Genomic DNA, 22,790 nt, shown 5'->3' on the forward strand with positions numbered 1-22,790 from the left:
GTTTCTAACCTAGATACAAAGCTCCTTCATTGGAATTTGAGTATGTATGTATGTATGTATGTATGCATGCATGTATGTATGTATGTATGCATGCATGTATGTATGTATGCATGCATGTATGTATGTCAGTTTTATTTCAAGATTTCTTGCAAATAGAGAAAGAACCAGTTTCTAAAATATGCTGTGACTGCAAAGACCCGACAAATAAAGTGAGTTCACAGCTGTATCCTACACCAGTTTCACATAACCAGCCCCAGCCCATCCAAAAGTACCTTAGATCGCAAGACGGCCTGCTGTGCTTACCCTGGATCATAGGGCGACCGGCTGTGCTTGAGGAGACCTATCGAGTCAAGTACATCAACATCAAAATAAAAATCAAATGGAAATTGTAGTTGTGAGACCCATGCTGATGGCACATAAAAGCACCATCCGAACGTGGCCGATGCCAGTGCCACCTTGACTGGCTTCCATGCCAGTGGCACATAAAAAGCACCAACTGATCGTGGCCGTTGCCAGCTACCTCTAGCCCCTGTGTCGGTGGCATGTAAAAAGCACCCACTACACTCATGGAGTGGTTTGCATTAGGAAGGGCATCCAGCAGTAGAAACACTGCCAGATCAGACTGGAGCCTGGTGCAGCCTCCTAGCTTCCTAGACCCCGGTTGAATTATCCAACCTGTGCTAGCATGGAAAATGGACATTAAACGATGATGATGATGGTGATGATCCAAGGTTCCTTCATTGGAATTTCAACATCAACAGCATGGTATTTTTGTTTGTATGTATGTGCAGATTTGTATGTTTTGTTTTATGTATATCTTCTCATACATAGAGTTACATATTTAGACATTCTTATATATATTTAAATGATAAACTTCTGTAAAGTTTTACAGATTTTTACAGTTCCAGTGATGGATTGGATCTGTAGTCTTCAAATTAATTTTCTCCTTTCTGGTTTCGAGAAGCCAACTTTCTCAAGATTGGTATTTAGGAAGTGTTATATATCCCAGGGCCCCAATAATTACAAGTATAAACCTGAACTTGTAATCTGGATAGAATAAGTGCAGATTTTTCAATAGTTCAGCATAATTGTTCTCTTTTTCACTGATCTTCATCTTGTGTGTGTGTGTGGTGTATGTATATATATATATATATTTATTGTTTTGCTATTTATTCATGAACTGGCAGAGGTTCCAAGCAATGTCTGGGTATTGTTGTATCAAAGGTGAACAGATGTGATTCAAGGGAGATTTGTCATATCTTTCTCACTGTTTCTCTCTCATGCATATCTTTTCCCAGCTCTCCGCAGTTCTCTTCCCCCATTACTCATCATCCATTTACATCTCCTACACACTCCACCTGACACCCTTTATACCTTTAATACTCAGCTGCTCTCATTCCACCTGTATTCATATATCCAACAAATCATATTTTATGTCATTTCTCTCTTCAATTCCAAAGATCTGCCACAATACATACATTTGTCTTATTAAAATGTAGCATATCACATCACGTATAAATTCCTCATTCAATCAACATTTTGCAGTGGAGTTTTGAAAAAGCTGTCCATAATTCAAAGGGGACAAAAAGGTGCAGAAGTCAGGGACAAAAATGTATACAACAATTTCTTTCTTTCATATTAAAAAAAATAATTCTTCAGAATCATAGCTACTGTGGAAACACAGAAATTCTCAAACAATGAACGATAACAATGCTTTTCTTCTTCAAATAAGGTTTCAAAGAATTGTTCCCAAACTCAATGCTCTTTATGCAGTAGAAGGGAAACAATATGTTATAATAATCTTTTCTACTCTAAGCACAAGGCCTGAAATTCTCGGGGATGGAGCCAGTTGATTAGATCAGCCCCAGTACATAACTGGTACTTAATTTATTGACCCCAGTGGAATTTGAACTCAAAATGTAAAGACAGCCAAAATACTGCTAAGTATTCACCTCAGCATGCTAACATTTCTTTTATCTGTTTCAGTCATTTGACTGCGGCCATGCTGGAGCACCACCTTTAGTCAAGCAAATTGCCCCCAGGACTTATTCTTTGTAAGCCTAGTACTTATTCTATCGGTCTCGCTTGCTGAACTGCTAAGTTACGGGGACGTAAATACACCAGCATCGGTTGTCAAGCGATGTTGGTGAGGGACAAACACTGATACACAAACATATACACACACACACACATACACATATATATTATCCTCATTATATATATATACGACGAGCTTCTTTCAGTTTCCGTCTACCAAATCCACTCACAAGGCTTTGGTCGGCCCGAGGCTATAGTAGAAGACACTTGCCCAAAGTGCCACGCACTGGGACTGAACCCAGAACCATGTGGTTCATAAGCAAGCTACTTACCGCACAGTCACTCCTGTACCTATGTTATAATAATAAGAATGAAATTATTGTGTATAGTGCTCAGGTGCACTACAACTCATCAAAGGTGCATGTGCAGTACATAGAATTATGTACACAAATCAGGAAAGTGAACAGTGTATGAGTCATGATATACATGTGTGCATGCATATGGGGAGGGGGATATCAGGTGTAGTGTTGGCAAATTTCAGGAAGCATGGAGGTTTTAAAGGATGCAATGTCTTGGCAACTAACAACAGATGCAGGTAGTTTGTTCCATGCTTCAGAGTATGAAAAAATGTTTCCGAAAGCCATGGAAACTGTGCTGTTTTCTGACTTTGTAGGCATAGACACATGGAGCTCAAAAAGGTGCTCAACGTGGTTGTTGACACGATGGTTAATAATTCTGTAGGTGTTTACTAAATCAGTTGCCAGATGTCGGAGCTTGTTTATATAAAGTGGCGCTCCATCAATTACGATGGCAAGGGTTCCGGGTGGTCCAATCAATGGAACAGCCTACTCATGAAATTAATGTACAAGTGGCTGAGTACTCCACAGACACACATAAGGTTAACACTAATTTACTTTACTCTATTTACTTCACTCTATTTACTTTAGCTCTGTTACCATAGCAAAAGTCCCAATACTTTTTGACCAGACCTCGTATACACACTCAAACACCCACCTACCACCATCACATATGCACACATACATATATCCATACAAACATATATTTACACACACACACCAAATATCCACAATCACATCCAATTTCCAATGAACTACAATATTTTCCATTGATTCTAGTAAGAATGACCATTTACTGTCTTTTGTCAAAATTTGGCAAAAATATTCCAATGTTTTGAAAAGTCTGTAACCTCATTGCAGTACTGTGATATCAATCTCTGCCAATGTTTACCAAAGTCTTCATATCTTGGAACCAACAAAGTTTAACAATAGTAGCATTTATTATATTTTTTCCTTGTTTTAGTTAGTGGAGGAAGTGGTGATTAATGGTTAATGAATAATGTAATTTGAGTTTTGTGATGGTGTGCCCTGGTTGTATTGTTTTCTTGATTCTATTTTTAGTGCCTGTTTCCTGTAACTTAACTGAAATAATGTCAAGTTTATGAAGAAAGATCAAAGAACACAAGACTATCTGGTTTCTTCTTTTCTCTCATGTCCTTCATAACACTCCAAGAATGTTTTGAAAATTTTCATTACCACAAATATATGTGAATTTTGAAATTCCATTTTTTCCCCAAGGATCTATGCTCAGCCACCCTTTGATCCAGGTAGGTCGGTACATATTCTGTCTTTCCAATAACCCTTTCTATTATAGGCACAAGGCCTGAAATTTGGAAGAAGAGGATAGTTGATTACAAGCTACATACCACACAGCCACTCCTGCGCCTCCTGTTTGCTAATGTATTTTTATTTTTTGTGAAAATTGAAAATGCTACATAAATAAACATTGCATGGTTGAGTTTGGTAACATGTTTACAGGAACATAACATCTACGATAGTCAAGGGATTAATGTGTGTGTGTGTGTCTCTCATGGTAAGAAACTCTGCAGAGAGCTGAACAGCAGAAGTCTTCAGTGAAGAAATCTCAGGTTTGTCTCTCAGCCCTTAACTTCTTACATTCTAAGGGGACCAGGTAAGGCAAAAAAGGTAAAGTTACCTTATTGAGTTATGCTGACTCATAAGGGCCAGTTTCCCGGTTTCTATGACATATAAATTCTCCATTTGGATGGGATGTTAATCTGTCACCTGATTATTCATTTTTGCCAGTTGAGAGGACTGGAGCAATGTGAAGTGTCTTGCTCAAGAACACAACGCATTGCCCATTCCAGCAATCAAAACCACAATCTTATAATCATAAGTCCAACACCCTTACCACTCTCACATACACACACTCACTCACGCATACACAAACACACACTCACACACAAACACACTCACACACACTCACATGCACACACACACTCTCACACACACTCTCTCACACACACACATGCACACACACACACACACACCCTCACACATGCACACACACACGTGTATATATAGTAAGTGTGTATACATGTATCACACACACCCTCATACACACACACACACACACACACACACACACACACACACACACACACGTGTATATATAGCAAGTGTGTATACATGTATCACACACAAAAGCAAACTGCCACATCCAGGCCATGGGTCCTGGGTACCCTTTCTGCTGACGCTAAACAACCACTTGGATACCAGAAATTTCTGCATTTAAACTATTTGGAGATTTCATCCAGTTGTCACTCCTCTCCATTATCATCATCATCATCATTTAACGTCCCCTTTTTTATGGTGGCATGGGTTAGACTATTTATGATAATAGATCCTACATGTTTCACCTCTATGTTTGCTTGGAACCCTATATTGGGTGTTCCAAGTGCTTTTGGATGCATAATCTGAACGAAACATCAGGGAACACTTTGTTGTATTAAGTTACAGGGAAAGAGGGTGAGCCCTGGTTCTCTGTAAACTTAATGTAATAAAGTTGTATTGTAATGCAAAAATCTATGTAGTGTGTGTTAATTGCCAATATAGAGTGAAGATCAATGAAAGAGATCAAAGAGGTGGATAAGCAGAGATGGATATTAAACTGTAATTGACTTTATAAATTGCTGAATATATGTTCATTGATGCATGGGCAAGTGTGTGTGTGTGTGTGTGTGAACTTGTGCTTGTGTGTGTATCTGTGTGTGTGTGTGTATCTATCTGTGAACATGTGCTTGTGTATGTGTGTGTGTGTGTGTGTGCATGATTGTGTCTGTGTGTCTGTGTGCAGTCATGTGAGCATGTGTGTATGTATGCGTGTGTATGTGTAACAATGTTTGTGTGTGTGTGTGTGTGTGTGTATGTCTCTGTGAATGCGTGCTTGTGTGTGTGCCTGTGTCTGTGTGTGAATGTATGTCTCTATGTGAGCATGTGTGTGTATGTGTGCGTATGTATGTGTAACTATGTTTGTGTGTGTGTGAGTCTGTCTGTGTGTGTGAGTGTGTGTGCCTGTCTGTGAACAAGTGCTTGTGTATGTATATGTGCGTGTGTGCACTTAACTATGTTAGTGAGTTTGTGTGTGTGTGTCATGTGTTGCGTGTGTGTGTGTCTATTAATTGACCAAACAGAAATATAGTTCTAGATGAATAGATGAAATGTTTTGCCAAAAATATCTCCAACCAAAGAGGTGGATGTCTGTATTGTTGATTGGAGGGACAGGTGGATGGACAGACAGACAGATTGATAATTAGACAGACAAATCGATAAAAAGATAAATAGCTAGAGATAGATAGATAGATTGTTAGATAGATACATACATACATGCATACATACATACATATCTGTAGACAGATAGATAGACAGACAGACAGACAGACAGATAGATAGATAACTTTCTTTATTGGCCATACAGGGCTGAACACAGAGGGGACAAATACAAATGTAGAGCTTTTCTTTTCGAATATGAAAAAAAAGGAAAAAAAAAGAGAAAAAAGTAAAATTCCGATCACAAGGGATTGGGGAAAAAAAAAGCGATCAAAAGGGATCATGTATCACAGAAGAAATTTTTAAAAAGTAAGAAGCAAGATTAGGTTTATCCGTGGAAAGGAAAGCCTATGGAAAAGACTACAGTAACCTCAGGCAGGGAGGAAATAAACAGATGAGAGCAAAGTGCTCTCTCTCTCTCTCTTTTTACGATTTACAGGATCATGCTCGAAGTGGTTTCATCACTCACACGCACCATCTTTGCTACATTCGCCCACATTTTTTTAAAACTTTCACAAGACAAAACCTGTCTCTCCATTCTCACCTTCCTTTTCAAGTGGTACTTGAAAAAGTTGATGAGCGATTGGAGATAGATAGATACATACATACATATGTACATACATGAATAGATAGATGATAGATATCAATTACCCAAACGATATATTATTCATCAATATATTTATCTATCTACAGTATATATTTGTCTGTTTTTTTACAGATAGGCACAGGAGTGGCTATGTGGTAAGTAGCTTGCTTACCAACCACTTAGTTCTGGGTTCAGTCCCACTGCATGGCACCTTGGGCAAGTGTTTTCTACTATAGCCTTAGGCCGACCAAAGCATTGTGAGTGGATTTGGAAGACAGAAACAGAAAGAAGCCCATCGTATATATATATATATATATATATATATATATATATATCCTGAACGCCTTACTTCCCTGGGCATGGACACATTGAAACTCCGACGTCTGGCAGCTGACTTGGCAGACACCCATAAAATTATCAACCATCGCACAAACAATAACTCTGAGCACCTCTTCAAACTCCACCCATCTAACACCCGTGGACATATTTACAAAGTAAGAAAACAGCACAGCTCCCATGACTTCAGGAAACATTTTTTCACGCTGAGAGTTGCTGAAGCATGGAACAAACTGCCGGTATCGGTTGTTAGTTGTCGGAGCACTGCATCCTTCAAAACTTCCATGCTTCCTGAGATTCGCCAACACTACACTTGATTTTCTCCCCTCCATACACACACAAGCATGTATCTGACTCATACATTGTTCGTTTTCCAGACATTTCTACATTACTGCATGTACTTTATATGCACTTTCTGACAAGTTGTGGTGCACCTGAGCACTGTATACAATAATTTCATTATTATTATTTTTATTATTATTATTTATATATATATATATATATATGTGTTTGTGTCCACCCCCAAATCGCTTGAACTGCAATGCTGGTGTATTTACATCCCCATAACTTAGCAGTTTATCAAAAAGAGACTGATAAAATAAGTACTAGGCTTACAATGAATAAGTCCTGGGTCAATTTGTTCAACTAAAAGGTGGTGCTCCAGCATGGCTGCAGTCAAATGACTGAAACAAGTAAAAGAAAAGGAAAGAGAATAAAAGAATCTGTTTTTATATGTCTCTCTGTTTTTCTGTCAGCCTCTCTCTGTAGGCACTAGCATAGCAAAGTAGGGGCAGTCTGCCCAGGGTGGCACTTTTAAAGTGGCAGCACTTTTCATCATGTTGTAGGCAATATGTTTTATGTCCCTGTAACTTAGCAGTTTGGCAAAAGAGACCGATAGAATAAGTACTAGGCTTACAAAGAATAAGTCCTGGGGTCGATGTGTTCAACTAAAGGTGGTGCTCCGGCATGGCCGCTGTCAAATGACTGAAACAAGTAAAAAAAAATATATATGTATATATATTAGAGAAGAACCAACCTTTTATCAATTCAACAAGGAAATAACAATGATATAATTAATTTAGTATTACTAAATTGAATTTTTCCCTGTAAGTTTGGAATAATATTCCCCAATATTATTGTTATTATTATTATTATTATATATTTGCACAGCCATGTACATGAACATAAATTTATATTAGATACTGTGAAATACAGTCCCTTTGTGTGCATCCTCAGTTACAGCCATTCTTTTGTGTTTCCTTTAATTAAGTTTCTGCCGGTTGCCCAGCATCTCATTATTTTAATCCCGTCCATTTGTGAAAAACAATTGTTCAGTTGGTATGCGAAATGTATACAAGAAAATGCACATCCAGTAATTAATAGAATGTGCATTCCACAGATGACTGCAGAGAAAATTTATTGCTTGACTGTTATAGTAATAATAATAATGATAATAATAATAATAATGGCTTCAAATTTTTCCACAACGGCAGCAATTTTGGGGGAGGGGTTGAGTCGATTATATCGACCCCAGTATTCGACCGGTACTTAATTTATCAACCCTGTGAAAGGATGAAAGCAAAGTCGACCTCGGGGGTATTTGAACTCAGAACTTAGTGACGGGCAAAATACTTCTAAGCATTTTGTCCGGCACACTAACGATTTTGCCAGCTCATCGCCTTAGTAATAATAACAATAATAATAATAATAGTAGTAGTAACCCTTTCTACTTTAAGCATAAGGCTTGAAATTTGGTAGTAGCTGACTACATCAAACCCTGTGCTCAACAGATACTTAGTTTATCAACCCCAAAAGGATGAAAGGTAAAGGTGAACTTGGTGGAATTTGATCTCAGAATTTAAAGATAGAGGAAATGCCATTAAGCATTTTGCATTGCACATTAACAATTCTGCCACCTCACCGCCTTACCTAACAAGGACAATTATAAGAACCCTGGAATGACTATATAATCTCTGAGAATAAGAATAGCATCAAGATCCCATTAGGATAGGAGCACTTTGTCGGTTACAATGACGAAGGTCCCAGCTGATACGATCAACGGAACAGCTTGCTTGTGAAATTACCGTGCAAGTGACAGAGCATTCCACAGACACATGTACCCTTAACGTAGATCGCAAGGAGATTCAGCGTGACACAGAGTGTAACAAGGCTGGCCCTTTTTTGAAATACAGGCACTACTCATTTTTGCCAGCTGAGTGGACTGGAGCAACGTGAAATAAAGTGTCTTTCTCAAGGACACAACGTGTCAGCAGGAATCGAACTCACAACCTTATGATCATATGCCGAATGCCCTAACCACGAAGCCACACGCCCTTACAAGATCCCATTAGGGTCCCTTAGACACACCAGGTCGATAAGTTAGAAATATGATCTACGAAAATAAGCTCCTATCTGTTATTTATTTTTTCTATTGTGTCACACTGATGTAATTTCAAATCTGTCCATGGATTATCTGGTCGATGTCTTATGATTTACTAATCTCTGTATATCATGACAGAGTAAGAATTGATGCTAATCCAGCATTAATCAAAGGATTAAACAGCCAAAACATATTTTTTTTAACATAACTAAAAATAAATATAAAAAATAGCTAAAACAAACTGAAAAGAAAAATAAAGCTATAATCAGAAAGAGAAGTAAACGAAGGAAAGATAAATAATTAATTAAGTGGTTGTCATTATATATTTGTTTTGTCTTTTTCATATTTTTTCATTTTGACACATGCACATGTTTTAACAAAAAATATGTGTAAATTGTGCGGGTGTATGCGAGGGTAAGTATGTGTGTGGGTGTGATTATGTGGGTGTGGATGTGAGTGTATATGTACTTTGTCACTCAGTTCTCCTCTCTTCCTATATCTACCGTTCATGGTGTGTAAATATAAATATACATCGATTCAGTAATGCATGTTGGGTAAAGAAAATGCTCCAGTCACACATGACTGAATAGACTGCGTCAACAACAAGATGACCAAGTCAGTGAGGAAGCCTCTACATGATCAAGTGACCTACTAGAAGTAGCAACTAATTTCCCCTCATGAAAAATATAACGAAGTTAGTGAGTTTAAAAGTTTGTATGATGCAGAGAGAAGCAGACATTTTGAGGTCTGATCCTTCATCTGAGAGAAAGATCTGGTCTGAGTCTGTCCTTGATTTCTCCCCTTCCCCATCCTCATTACATGTGACCATATCCAAATTCACAATCTTCACTTTATAATTCTTGCTGATGCCAACCATTTGTTTCCTCAGACTCATTTTTACTTCAGGTACCCTGGTGCTCTATATTCTTTTCTACTCTAGGCACAGGGCCCAAAATTTTGGGGGAGGGAGCCAGTTGATTAGATCGACCCCAGTATGCAACTGGTACTTATTACTGGATGAAAGGCACAGTCAACCTTGACAGCACTTGAACTCAGAACATAAAGGCAGGTGACAGGCTGCTAACCATTTTGTCTGGCTTGCTAATGATTCTGCCAGCTTGCTGCTTTCTGTGATGTCATCTATCAGCTTCCCATATTGACACAAGGCCAGTAATTTTGGGGAAAGCATAAGTTCATCATCATCATTTAATGTCCATTGTCCATGCTGGCATGGGTTGAACCATTTGACTGGGCTAGTAAGCTGATGGGCTGCACCAGACTCCAGTCTGATTTGACATGATTTTCTACAGCTGGATGCCTTTCCTGACACCAACCAATCTGAGAGTGTAATGGGTGCTTTTACGTGCCACCAGCATGGATGCCATTTGCTTGACACTGGGGTGCTTTTACATGCCACCAGCATGGGTGCTATTTGTGTGACACCAGGGTGCTTTTTATGTGCCACCAACATGGCTGCCAATTTGCATGACACTGGTATCTGCCACAACCACAATTTTGACAGCTTGATGGGTCTTCTTCTCAAGTTGATTATATAAACCTCAGTACTCAACTGGTACTTATTTTATCAGGCCCCAAAGGATGAAAGGCAAAGTCAACCTCAATGGAATTTGAACTCAGAATATAAAGATGGACAAAATACTGCTCAGCAGTTTGCCAGCATGCAAATGATTCTGCTAGCTCGTCACCTTACTGTGGTGTTATATATTTGTTTCTTTATTGCCCACAAGGGGCTGAACATAGAGGGGACAAACAAGGACAGAGAAAGGGATTAAGTTGATTACATTGACTCAAGTGCCTAACTAGTACTTAATTTATCAACCCCGAAAGGATGAAAAGATAAGTCGACCTCAGCAGAATTTGAACTCAGAATGTAGTGGCAGACGAAATACCGCTAAGCATTTCACCCAGCGCACTAACGACTCTGCTAGCTCATGGTTAGGAGGCAAACTTCTTATCCATGCCTGCACCTTTGGGTGACTATCATGTCCTTAACTGCTATGACACTACTGTCAACTTAAAGTCCTGGTTCCGCTGTTTGATTAACATGTACTTGGAGCTGTACTTTATCCCATGCATTCCCGACAGCCTCTAGTCATTAACAGCAATGGGAAATGTTTGGCTGTCAATATCAAATAAACTTCTCTTGAGACTGCTATAATAAGTACCAAGCGTACAAAGAATAAGTCCTGGGGTCAATTTGTTTGACTAAAAAGGCAATGCTCCAGCATAGCCACAGTCAAAAATGACTGAAACAAGTAAAAAAGTAAAAGAATAGAATAAAACAATATCCTCCTCATCATTTAATGTTTGCTTTCCATGCTGGCATGGGTTGGACAGTTTGACTGGAGCTGGCCAGCTGGAGGCCTACAACAGGCGCCGATTGTCTGTTTTGACATGGTTTCTATGGCTGGAGGCCAACCACTTTACAGAGTGGACTGGATACTTTCCACATGTCCACCAGCAAGGATGCTTTTTATGCGACATCAGCACTGGTGCGTTTTATGTGACACCAACATGGGTGCTTTTTATGTGGTACTATATATATGTCATTAATTCCATTTTTCATTATTTGTCTCTATGGATACAATGGAATCTCTGATGTATATCCAGCAGCAGGAGCATTTTCACTGTATGATGACATTAGGTAACCAATAACTGTGGATGAGCTTTGCATTACTTTCTAACAAGGTTTTTACCTGAATCTTATTTAACTATATATATTTTGTATATACAAAACTTTGATAACTTTCATAGGTTTTGGCCAGTATAGGTCCAGGCTATGTCTAACTTAATAGCACCACCTGCTGAAGTCTTTTAGTCATATATGGGCCAAACCACTAAGTTACAGAGACATAAACACACCAACATTGTTTGGCCTGAGGCTATAGTAGAAGACACTTGCCCAAGGTGCCACACAGTGGGACTGAACCTGAAACCATGTGGTTGGGAAGCAAGCTTCTTATCACACAGTCATGAGTTATTATTGTTGGAGACATATCTAGGTGTGGGAGGTTGGCCTTGGATCTTTTGAAGAAATTTGTCCGGTGAACATTTGGTATGGCATTAAAGAGAGCTAGATTGGTTGAAGTAAAGTAATCGTGACATTACGTTACTATGTGTACCGAGTTCAATTTTTGTAGTGGGCGGATAGCACGGGGGTCAAGTCTTGGATGGATTTTAAAATTGATGCCAACATCATTTGTGCAATATTGATGGAATATTTTCCACAAAACACAAGTGATGTAGCGCTCCCGGTGGTGTTGGAGAGAGTAGAGATTGAGTTTTTTTAGTCAACCCCAATAGTCAATGCCTCTCATGCTGTCTATCTTTCTTGTTATAGAGATCTGGAGTGTTTCTACTTTCATAATGAGTTGCTTCATATGGGGGGACCACAGTGGGCAACAGTATTCAAGGTGAGGTTGGGCAAAAGTAGAGTAGAGAAAGATGATAGTGTAGGCATCTCTAGACTGGAAAGTTCTCAGAATCCAGGAGCACATTTCGCGGGCCAAGTCAACCTTGCTGCATATAATCTTATACATGTAATCTTTACTGATATGTAATTTTATATGCATTTTTATGTTTTTATATTTCTTCGATATTTCTATGTATGATTGGAGAATCTTTACGCCTGTATTTGCATGATTTATATTGATGTGTATAAATATATATGAATCAATTATACTGATTGAATATCTTCATTTATGCATTCAGGAATCTGGTTGACTGCCTATGGTTTGCGTTTTCAATTTCCTTTACTCTGTATTTTTTCACATTGGCTTTCTATGAGCACTCCGTAAATAGCCATACTTTCTATAACAAACTTAATATTTTATATATATATATAATGTAATTAATAATAACAGGGTAAAAATTAATCAATTGAATTAATTAATTAATCAATCAATTTATTAATAATTTCACCAAGTAGATCGGCACATTAAAATAACCTTTATAGGTAAAATTATACAAATATTTTATAATTATAAACATTATTATAATTAGGGTTCAGCTAATTGTTTCACCACATACCAAATTTAGAAATAGGAGTTAAAATTCCTTTTCTACTACTATAAGAATCTCCATGACGGTAACATACTTTTTTATAATGGCAAAGAGAAAAACAATGAAACAACACGACCAGGATTAACTATACACACGTTTCGAGATTAAAGTGATTTGAAATTTACTTACTTCTCTCTTCAGTATATATCATCATCATCGTTTAACGTCCGTTTTCCATACTAGCATGGGTTTGACAGTTTGACCAGGGTCTGGGAAGCCAGGAGGCTGCACCAGGCTCCAGTCTGATCTGGCAGTGTTTCTACAGCAGGATGCCCTTCCTAATGCCAACCACTCCGTGAGTGTAGTGGGTGCTTTTTACGTGCCACCGGCATAGGTGCCAGGGGAGGCTGGCAAACAGCCACGATTGGTTGGTTCTTTTTACATGCTACCAGCATGGAAGCCAGTCGAGACTGCGCTGGCATCGACCACGTTTGGATGGTGCTTTTTACGTGCCACCAGCACTGGTATCACAGCTACAATTTCCATTTGATTTTTTTTATGTTGATGTACTTGACTCATTAGGTCTACTCAAGTACAGCAGGTTGCCCTACAATCCAAGGTAAGCACAGCAGGCCGTTCTGTGATCCAAGGTACTTTGGATGGACTAGGGCTTCTATGGGAAGCTGGTGCAGGAAACAGCCATGAACTTACGTTATTTGTTGGGTCTTTATACATATCCTTATCAGTTATTAAGACATTAAGACATGAACACTATGCACATATATACATATATGTACATGTATGTACATTTCTCTGTTTGTTTGTTTCTTTTGTTATTTGAAAAAAGTTTGTTTTCTAAGTATTTGTTTTTCTATATTCTTGTTTCTCACTCTGTCCATGTTTTTTTATGTCTTGTACCCATATCAAGGGCCTGGAAACAGGGGGTGCAGTGGGTGCACCTGCACTCCCTAGAATTTTCAGTGGGTGCAAGATCAAAATTTGCACCCCCTTCATAATCTGACCAGTTTCAGAAAAAATGTGTCTAAAATCTATCGGTATAAAATGCTTAAGTTCGATCTCGTTTCAAAACAAAAAATAAATAAATGAAAGTGATGAAGCTGGCATAAAATTCCCTAGGGAGTTCATGACCACTAACTTCTGAAGGAAAGTAGTGTCAGAATACAAAAAAATAAGTGACAATAAGAACAGTAGCAGCAACAATAACAACAACAAAACCAGCATGTATAAATTGTTAATTTTGAATATATAGCATTACTTGAATTATTGAAGACAGCTGTCACCCAGTTAAAATGTGTCACTCTCTCTTTCTGTCTGTCAATACTTCTCTCCATCTTTCAGTACCACTCCCAAGTTCTTTGTAATTGGTGTTGCTAAAGACTTAAAACATGGTTGAATGGATTCTACCGTTTGACCCCAGTCTACAAATAAACCCTTTCAAAATTCTTTCAGTCAAAACGATTTTCTCATATAGGTTGTTAGGTCCAAAATGTGCATGAAAAAATTATTTGAAAGTAAAAACTTTGAAAGGAAACATTTAACTATAATTAATTGCAAACCAAAATTACGAAATAAATTTGTAAAGCCACACATCCGCTTCTATTCTTACTCAGTGGTACCCCATACTGCTTTCAACATTTGGTGGACATTGTCTCCGGTTTCTACCTTTCCTATCCTCTTCTCTGTAAAACATTTCCTATCTATTTCTACCGTTCTTTCTCTCTACACATCTTCTTTTCTCTCTTTACTACCTTTCATTTCTTCCTGTCTTTATCACTGTTAACCACCTCCTGTCTACCTTTATTGCCTTCTTTCTCTACACTTCCTCTTTCTTTCTACCTGCACTCCCACGTCAATGGGTCTTCCCTGCGTCCACCTTTTTGGTGCAAAACGACCATTCAATATCCCATACCATTATCTGCTTGACCACTGGCTGGGTAAGTGCCTTTTTTTTTTTACAACTCCAGTCTAGCATTCACTTCAACCTTGATTCTCCTTTTCATTTTTCATTCAATCTTTACTTTCCTTTTGTCTTTATTCCTCTCTCTCTGCTCTTTTTATCCTTCTCTTGAGTTCCTTAGGAAATAGTTTACTTTTCGCATTTCTACTAACAAATCATATCTTAAAGACATAGTTTAGGCAGAATGCCTTATATATTGATGACTTTCATTTTTTATCTTGCCTTAATTCTGTCGTATTTATCAATCAAAAGTCTTCCTGCGTATATATAAAATAGTATCTGCGTCATATTTGTTTCCGATACTGTCCTGCTTTTTCCTTTTATATAGAAAACACTGATTTAATTAGTTTGATAAGTGCCTCTGCATGAAACTCTCGAACCTTCAGTCACTATGTAACTTTCGCCGATCAATAAATCTATACTTATTATTTGAGCCTGACTCAACATGAGTTCTATTTTTCATGTTTGAACCACTACGCCTCTGATGAGAACCCAATAAGGTTCAAAAATCGATTAAGGTTGTTCATCTTTTTTTCAATCTACGGAGAAATGGCTAAATTGGTACTACTTAAGAAGAGTGGTCCCAGTGCGCGCATCCGCGCTAGCTAGTCGTGACTAGTCGATCCTACAACGACTAGCAAAGTAAATAAAACACAAAATAAATCATTTTTTACACAAAGTAAATAATTTTTTTAAAAACAAAGTAAATCATTTTTTAAACAAAGTAAATAAAACCCCAAAACACAAAGGATCAACTAGTCATAACTAGCTAGTGTGGATGTGCAAGTGCGCGCACCGGGACCACTCTTCTTAAGTAGTACCGGCTAAATTTGCACTCTTTATAAATATATGATATTTATATAAATAGACCTCGTAAGGATACCAGCTACCTAATGGTTTCACGGCGAATTGGGGCCCCAGATGATCTTAGTAAAGTCATTGGGGAGAATCCCAGCTGATAATCCCTACTTTAGTGATTTGACCTCATCTTATCTATATCCCCTACATATATATATATATATATAAAAAATACTCGGTTAGGAACCAATATCATAGTGATGATGTCTTATCAGCTGTTGAAAACTTGTTTAACTAATAGGATAGCTTCTTTTCCAAGGCAATCGAAGCGATGAATCGCTGAAAGAAGTATGTAGATGATCTTTTCTGTTTGATTTTCACTTTTCAATTACCTCAATTTTGTTCCAATTTCCAAAATGTGTATTGTTCACATGTTTATCCAGCATTTCACAAAACTTTGTTAAAACTTCCATCGTTGAATGTTTTAACATTGTAATGTTGTCTCCTTATATGGCCACTGACCCATATATGCATATATATATATATATATATATATGTGTGCGTGCGTATCTCTATATTATAATTCTGAAATGTGAAAAGTTTGTTTGTTTGTCTGGTTTTGGCATTGAGAACGGGTTAAAGGCCACTAGATCCCATCAGATTGACTCCAAAATTTACAGGGACATGTAAAATGAGATGAGGATGCAAGTGGGCTAGGTTAGAAAACCCCATCTTAAAAGGTGTCGTTGCTAGGACCAAAAATGCACTTTGACAAGTCTACTGTCATTCTTTTATGTATCTGTCTTCCTCCATCACTCACTCTCTTTCCTCCCTTCCCATCACAGTCTATCTATAACGTCGTTTCACAGCGTCTACCTCCATTCACTTTCTCTTTATAACGTCGTTTCACAGCGTTCTATATCTTCCCCCCCCCCCGCCTTCGACAGCGCTTTCACACTCTCTCTCTCTCTCTATGTCTGTCTGCATTCATAGAGAGAATTATCATCGCTAGCACCACCACACAATCATGAGAACAAATATTATGAATCAGATATTTATTGGGTTAATTTATATGTGTGTGTGTGTGTTCTATATATAAATATGTATATATAATGTATATATACATCATCATCATCATCATCATCATTTAGCGTCCGTTCTCCATGCTAGCATGGGTTGGACGGTTCAACTGGGGTCTGTGAAGCTGGAAGGCTTCATCAGGCCCAGTCAGATCTGGCAGTGTTTCTACGGCTGGATGCCCTTCCTAACACCAACCACTCCGTGAGTGTAGTGGGTGCTTTTTACGTGCCACCTGCACAGGTGTATATAATGTATATATACAAAGTATATATATCTGTATTTATGCATATTAAACTTTTTAATACTTTTTGATAGTTATATATATTTTTTTTAAAATTATAAATATAAATTAATAATTTTAATTTTAAATTTAAATAATTTAAATTTTTCAATTTTATATTTTATATATTTTGTATATTATATTTTTATTTTTATGTTTTTCACTGTTTCATTTGCCTATTAGTGGTTTTATCTCTAATTTAATTTATATATATATATATATATATAATTTGTATATATAATGCATGCACACACACACACACACACACACATATACATATACATATATATATCTCTTATTATAAAAGGCAGATTTTATCTGCCTTCCTTTGGGAGTTATAGAAATCTACAATATAGGATTTCTTCAATTACAATTTACCTAGCACTTTTAAGAGTACAATGCATCGCGTCATGCCAGGTCCAGTTTTTAAAATTTAAACTCCAATTAAGCAAAATTTACAGAAAACTCACATTCTGGTGTGTGTGTCAAATGCTTTTCTTAGTCTGGTTTACACCACACGCAAACGCACACACACAGTGGGCAACGAATAAAATGAAAGTAATTCACTTACTGTAGTGAGTGATTCTTTCACTCTGCCTCCCACTTCCTCTTTCCACACAGACACGCAAATATATAAATAAAATTGTAAGCTAACGTGCGTGTGTGTGTGAGGGTGCGTGTGTGTGTGTGTGCGTGAGTGTGTGACAGGAAAGTTTTTTACGACGAATATAAGACCTATATCCAAGTAGCAGAAAGATAAGACAGTAAGGTGTGATTTGAGGGAGATTTGGCTGCTATTTCTAACATGTCTAGCTGCCATGCAGGGGTCTCCCTCATAGGCTCATACATACATATATACATAGATAAGACAGTAAGGTGTGATTTTGGGGAAATTTGGCTGCTATTTCTACCAGGTCTAGCTACCATGTAGAGGTCCCCCCTCATTGGCTCATATATATATACATACATAAGACAGTAAGGTGTGATTTGAGGGAGATTTGGCTGCTGTTTCTACCAGGTCTGTTAGGCCTTCTCATGTAAACTCAAGCTTTCTCATGCCTTGAACATAAGACCAAAGCAGAGAATGTATTCTTTTATTCTTCTGCTTTTTCCAGCCATTGGTCTGTGGCCATGCTGGGGCAATGCCTTGAAGAATTGTAGTTTAATGAATCAACTCCAGTTTTATTTTTGTAAGCATTGTACTTATTCTATCTGTTTCCTTTGTCAAACCACTAGGTGACAGGGATGTAAACAAACCAACATTCGTTGTCAAGCAGTGGTGGAGGACAATCACAAGCACAGACACGCACACATACATGCATACACATATACACACATACATACATACATACATATATATATATATGTGTGTATATATATATTGCAGCGTGGAAGGTGTTTGTAAGCCATTTAAGAAACACAAAAACCGTTACATTCACTTCAACATTTAAATTTAATTTGCCAAAATATTTTCGTCGCTTTCAGACCGCGACCTGTTCACTGACAAAAATATCGTGCTAACAGGTCGCGGTCTCAAAGTGACGAAAATATTTTGACAAATTAAATTTAAATGTTGAAGTGAATCTAACGGTTTTTGTGTGTTTCTTAAATGGCTTATAAACACCTTCAACGCTGCAACTGTTTTCATTCCAGCACACGATCTCAGATCAAGTCACTTGCTATGCAAGTACATCTCTGTAACTATATATATATTTATATATATATATATTTATGTATATTGGTAAAAACAGTAAGATAACAAAAGAAAGAAAGAGACCTCAATATTATGTAAATAGAGGAAATCTTTATATATAAAAGTGAGGTTGTGTGTCTGTCTCCTACGATTTAGATTCCTAACTACTCCCACATTTTGCGGTGCAGTTTAACCAAAACCGGGTATCTTATAGTCGTGATTCATATCGAGACCGTCTGGGTATTAGCACACGTCTACGATGAGTCTATGATTTAAAAAAAATTTACCATCAATTTTTCCCATTTTTAATCCATTTTTGACATATATAAGGGAAGTAACTCTCTAAAATTTATTATTAAATCTCAGAACGTAAAAAGCTACAGTAACACCCCTCCCCCTTTGTGGTTAGCCATATTGAGATGGCTATTATACTTTACATCTCTAAAAATGCTTATATAATTATTTCCCTTACAAACCCGAGCAACGCCGGGCGATACTGCTAGTATATATATATATATATATATATATATATAATGTGTGCATTATGTGGTCGGTTGAGCTGAAAATATGCACACCTATGTTAAAAGTGCTGGCGAGTTTGCATGACAACTATTTTTTTCCTCAAATGAAAGGCATGACCTCTAGGACAAAATTCCTCATCTTATAAAATGTGGCCCCAGTACACCCGAATGAAATCGGGTTATATTAACCAAAATGTGAAAAGGGGTCTAAATGGGGCTGGAAGGGGATTAAAATTTACAGGAGCGGGTGTTTAGGAATTCTCTGTTACATCAAGCTAAAAAATTTGCGTCAGCCTTTTAATCGTCAATGTGTTGCCATCCATGATGAAGTTTTGAATGTTAGTGTTTTGCTGTCTGCCTTGAAGCAGACCTTTCCGTTGTCACTGCCTGATATTTATGATTGATCTTTCAAAATATTTTATTTCTCAACTTACTCAAGATCTTTTATTGTTTATAAATGGGAGAGAGATAGATAAAGATAGAGAGTAAGAGAAAGCGAGGGAGAGTCTGAGAGAAAAGAAAAGCAAGAGAATGGAAAAGTGAGAGAGAAAGGAGAGAGAAACAAAGAGGGAGAATCATCATCATCGTTTAACGTCCGTTTTCCGTGCTAGCACAGGTTGGACAGTTTGACCAGGGTCTGGGAAGCCAGGAGGCTGCACCAGGCTCTAGTCTGATCTGGCAGGGTTTCTACAGCTGGATGCCCTTCCTAACACCAACCACTCTGAGTGTAGTGAGTGCTTTTTTTCGTGCCATCGGCACAGGTGCCAGGGGGGCTGGCAGCGGCCATGATTGGTTGATGCTTTTTACGTGCCACCGGCACAGAAGCCAGTCAAGGCGGCGCTGCCATCGGCCACGTTCGGATGGTACTTTTTACGTGCTGAAAGGAATCAACAGAAAGTAACAACCACACTCTTACCCGCATGTAGAGCGGGTCACCTTAAGCTAGTATATATATATACATATATGTATATATATATATGCATATATGTATATATATATATATGCATATACTTATATATTATTTATATTATTATATGATCGAATGCCACGCATCCATTTCCAAGTGAGTTTTATCATAATAGTTATGATGTTCACTCTTATTCTATCTCTTTTCTGTCTATCTATCTCCCTCTTTTGTTCTTCTTTCTTTCTGTTTTTCTCTCCCACCTTTTTCCTATTCTTCTCCTCTCCCCTTCACCATTTTCTCTCTCTCTCTTTCTCTCACTCTTCCTCCTTGACTCCCTCATTGCTCACACGTGACCAACAGCCATTCTCTCTTTCTTCTACTTCCTTCCAAGACGAGACGTGCTTTTATCTGTCTTTTCTCGAAGCTTGTTTTTCTAAGCGTTCACCACTTCACATCGTCTTGGCTTAACAGCCCTCACCATTATTTTTACTGTTTTGTTCTCACTGTCCTGTTTTTATTATCACTTTCACCCATCACAGAAAATCCCAAATTTTATTCAATTTTCTTTGCGGGAAGGACTGTTTTAATGAAGTTGCGTCTTGTCCTTACCTTCGAAATGCGGAGTAGATAAAACAAGGGACAACTGATGAAGCGAATGTTCTTTATTTTGTATGTCTCGTTTCTCTGTTTGTTTGTTTCTTTCGTTGTTCGAAAAAAAGTTCGTTTTCTATGTTTTTGTTTTTTATGCTCTTGTTTCTCATTCTGTCCACGTTTTTTTGATGTCCTGTATCCATATATGCATGTATATATATATATGTAGGTATGTACATATATCTATGTATATATGCATATATTTATAATTTATTTGAGGTCGTTGCCAGTGCCGCTGCACTGGCTCCTGTGCAGGTGGCACGTAAAAAAACACCATTTGAGCATTGCCGTTGCCAGTACCACCTGACTGGCTCTCGTGCCAGTGGCACGTAAAAGTACCCACTACACTCTCGGGATGGTTGGCATTAGGAAGGGCATCCAGCTGTAGAAACTCTGCCAGTTCAAGATTGGAGCCTGGTGCAGCCATCTGGTTCACCAGTTCTCAGTCAAATGGTCCAACCCATGCCAGCATGGAAAGCAGACTTTAAATGATGATGATGATGATGATGATTATATATATATATATATATATGTGTGTGTGTGTGTGTGTGTGGTGTGTGTGTGTGTGTGTGTGTGTGTGGAGGCGCAATGGCCCAATGGTTAGGGCAGCAGACTCGCAGTCGTAGGATCGCGGTTTCGATTCCCAGACCGGGCGTTCTGAGTGTTTATTGAGCGAAAACACCTAAAAGCTCCACAAGGCTCTGGCAGGTGGTGGGGGGGTGATCCCTGCCGTACTTTTTCACCACTCTTTCTCCCACTCTTTCTTCTGTTGGCCTGCTCGCTTAGCCAGCAGGGTGGCGTCATTCGAAGGCTAAAACAATGCGAACGCATTGTGACCAGCGATGTGTAACTACATCTGATGGACTGGTCGGTCACGTGATCACGTGATATATATATATATATATATATATATATACACACACACATTGTTCCTTTATTATTATAAAGATATGAGTGAGTGGACAAAGTAAGGAAAGAGCCCTCAACACATTTATTGGAGGTTCCATGTATTATTCAAAACAGTTTGATTTAAATTCTGTGCTATTTCAAGTTTTGAGGCCCCTAACGGAGCCTGTAAAGATATTCTTTTATTTGTTTCAGTCATTTGACTGCGGCCATGCTGGAGCACCGTCTTTAGTCGTGCAAATCGACCCCAGGATTTATTCTTTGTAAGACTAGTAATTATTCTATAGGTCTCTTTTGCCAAACCGCTAAGTTACAGGGACATAAACACACCACCATCGGTTGTCAAGTGATATTGGGGGGGGGGGGGGCAAACACAGACACACACACAGATATATACATATATATGTATATTGACAGGGCAAGACTGCTAGGTAGTCTGCCGCATTATTTAAATATATATATATATGACAGGCTTCTTTGAGTTTCCATCTATCAAATCCACTCACAAGGCTTTTGTTGGCCCATGACTATAACAGAAGACACTTGCTCAAGGTGCCATGCAGTGGGACTGAACCCAGAACCATGTCGAGAAATTTTTAAACATCAAATGTTTATGAGGGTTCACCAGAGTAAAATAGAAACAAAGGAGTTCAAAGGTAAAAAAAAAAGGGGTTGAACACCACTGCCCTAAACAATGACAACAGGGTGACAAGATGTGTAATTCTGGGATTATAAGATTACAAAGGGTTACAGGACCTAAGTTAGCACATCCAAAGTTCAATTCGAAACCGTGTTTGTAATCACCTCAACTTTGGCTACAACATTAATTGCATCATAGTGTTATTATCTAATGACTAACAACAGCCTCTTTTTTAGTATAGAGTCTAATTACTGTTTTTCTTTTGAAGAAAACAAGAACGGGTGGGGTGGGGTGGAGGGGACACTCTGAACTTTCCTGAACTATAAA

The sequence above is a fragment of the Octopus sinensis genome, linkage group LG4 (assembly GCF_006345805.1).
Source record: "Octopus sinensis linkage group LG4, ASM634580v1, whole genome shotgun sequence".
In the NCBI taxonomy this organism is placed as follows: domain Eukaryota; kingdom Metazoa; phylum Mollusca; class Cephalopoda; order Octopoda; family Octopodidae; genus Octopus; species Octopus sinensis.